Source organism: Arachis hypogaea, chromosome 3 (genome assembly GCF_003086295.3).
Source record: "Arachis hypogaea cultivar Tifrunner chromosome 3, arahy.Tifrunner.gnm2.J5K5, whole genome shotgun sequence".
Taxonomy (NCBI): domain Eukaryota; kingdom Viridiplantae; phylum Streptophyta; class Magnoliopsida; order Fabales; family Fabaceae; genus Arachis; species Arachis hypogaea.
Genome location: NC_092038.1, coordinates 95,132,024 through 95,134,913, shown reverse-complemented (window position 1 = coordinate 95,134,913; position 2,890 = coordinate 95,132,024). Strand labels below are relative to the sequence as shown.

General features: G+C 38.7%; 1 non-coding gene across 1 annotated transcript; it reads right to left on the bottom strand.

The window, feature by feature from the left end:
• Positions 1 to 1,549: 1,549 nt before the first annotated feature.
• Positions 1,550 to 1,657, bottom strand: LOC112793456 (small nucleolar RNA R71). Its single transcript, XR_003198146.1, has one exon. It is a non-coding gene; the product is annotated as a small nucleolar RNA R71 (small nucleolar RNA).
• Positions 1,658 to 2,890: the final 1,233 nt, after the last annotated feature.

The following is a 2,890-nucleotide window of genomic DNA, read 5'->3' as shown; positions in this document are numbered from 1 at the left end:
TTTGGTGTCTTGCATGCATTGTCATTTGATTCTTGTTGCATTTTGGTTTGTCCTTATTATTAAAAATCCAAAAATATTTTTAATTTGTGTCTTTTCAAGTCAATAATACAGAGAATTGAAGATTCAGAACATACAGCAGAGGAATTGCACAGAAAAAGCTGGGCGTTCAAAACGCCCAGTGAAGAAGGACAGACTGGCGTTTAAACGCCAGCCAGGGTACCTGGTTGGGCGTTTAACGCCCAAAAGGGTAGCATTTTGGGCGTTAAACGCCAGAATGGATACCATTCTGGGCGTTTAACGCCAGGATGGCACAAGGGGGAAGATTTTGTTTTCAAAATCAATTTTTTTTAAGTTCTCAAAGTTTTTCAAAATCAAATCTTTTTCAAATCAAATCTTTTCAATCAAATCTTTTTCAAAATCAATTTCTTTCCTTTTTCAAAAATACTTATTAACAATTAATGATTTGATTGAACATTTTTTGCCTTTTCTGTTGAGGAAGGTTTTATGTTTGATTCATATCTTTTCTTGTTAGGCAAGTCATTAATTTTTAAAATCATATCTTTTCAAATTGTTTTCAAATCATATCTTTTAAAATTGTTTTCAAATCATACTTCTCAATCACATCTTTTTAAAACCAATCATATCTTCTTAACCACATCTTTTTCAAAATAGTTTTCAATCAAATGTTTCTGATTTCTAATTTCAAAATCTTTTTCAAAAATCATTTGATTTCTTTTCCCTTTTCATTTTCGAAAATTAAGTAATGTTTTTCAAAAATATTTTTTTTAAATTTTCCACTTAATTTTCGAAAATTACTTCCCTCCTTCTCACATCCTTCTATTTATGGACTAACACTATCCCTTAATGCAAAATTCGAACTCCATCTTCTTTGATAAGTTCGAATTTTCCACTTCTGTCTTCTACTCTTCTTTTCCTCTGACACTTCAAGGAATCTCTATACTGTGACATAGAGGATTCCACATTTTCTTGTTTCCTTCTCTTTCTTATGAGCAGGAGCAAAGACAAAGGCATTCTTGTTGAGGCTGATCCTGAACCTGAAAGGACCTTGAAGAGAAAGCTAAGAGAAGCCAAAGTACAACTCTCTTTAGAGCACCCGAACGAACTCTTCAAGGAAGAAGAACTCATGGCAGCCGAAAACAACAACAATGCCAACAATGCAAGGAAGATGCTTGGTGACTTTACTGCACCTACTCCCGATTTCTATGGGAGAAGCATCTCTATCCCTGCCATTGGAGCAAACAACTTTGAGCTTAAGCCTCAATTAGTTTCTCTAATGCAACAGAATTGCAAGTTCCATGGACTTCCACTGGAAGATCCTCATCAGTTTTTAGCTGAGTTCTTGCAAATCTGTGACACAGTCAAGACTAATGGGGTTGACCCTGAGGTCTACAGACTGATGCTATTCCCTTTTGCTGTAAGAGACAGAGCTAGAACATGGTTGGACTCTCAACCTAAAGAAAGCCTGGACTCTTGGGAAAAGCTAGTCAATGCCTTCTTGGCAAAGTTCTTTCCACCTCAAAAATTGAGTAAGCTTAGAGTGGAAGTCCAAACCTTCAGACAGAAGGAAGGAGAATCCCTCTATGAAGCTTGGGAAAGATACAAACAATTGATCAGAAAGTGTCCCACTGATATGCTTTCTGAATGGAGCATCATAGGTATTTTCTATGATGGTCTCTCTGAACTGTCCAAGATGTCCTTGGATAGCTCTTCTGGAGGATCTCTTCATCTGAAGAAGACGCCTACTGAAGCTCAAGAACTGATTGAAATGGTTGCAAATAACCAATTCATGTACACTTCTGAAAGAAATCCTGTGAACAATGGGACTAGTCAGAAGAAAGGAGTTCTTGAGATTGACACTCTGAATGCCATATTGGCTCAGAATAAAATATTGACTCAACAAGTCAATATGATTTCTCAAAGTCTGTCTGGGATGCAAAATGCACCAAGCAGTACTAAGGAAGCTTCATCTGAGGAAGAAGCTTATGATCCTGAGAACCCTTCAATAGAAGAGGTGAATTACATGGGAGAACCCTATGGAAACGCCTACAATCCTTCATGGAGGAATCATCCAAATCTTTCATGGAAGGATCAACAGAGACCCCAACAAGGTTTCAATAACAATAATGGTGGAAGAAACAGGTTTAGCAATAGCAAGCCTTTTCCATCATCTTCTCAGCAACAGACAGAGAGTTCCAAGCAGAATAATTCTGACTTGGCAACCATGGTCTCTGATCTAATCAAAACCACTCAAAGTTTCATGACTGAAACTAGATCTTCCATTAGGAATCTGGAAGGACAAGTGGGTCAGCTGAGCAAGAAAATTACTGAACTCCCTCCAAGTACTCTTCCAAGCAACACAGAAGAAAATCCAAAAGGAGAGTGCAAGGCCATCAATATGGCCGAATTCTGGGAGGAAGAAGAGGCAGTGAACGCCACTGAGGAAGGCCTCACTGGGCGTCCACTGACCTCCAATGAGTTCCCCAATGAGGAACCTTGGGAATCTGAGGCTCAAGATGAGACCATAGAGATTCCATTGGACTTACTTCTGCCATTCATGAGCTCTGACGAGTATTCTTCTTCTGAAGAGGATGAGTATGTCACTGAAGAGCAAGTTGCTAAATACCTTGGAGCAATCATGAAGCTAAATGACAAGTTATTTGGAAATGAGACTTGGGAGGATGAATCCCCTTTGCTCACCAAAGAACTGAATGACTTGTCTAGGCAGAAACTACCTCAAAAGAGGCAAGATCCTGGGAAGTTTTCTATACCTTGTACCATAGGCACCATGACCTTCAAAAAGGCCTTGTGTGACTTAGGGTCAAGTGTAAACCTCATGCCCTTCTCTGTAATGGAGAAGTTAGGAATTTTA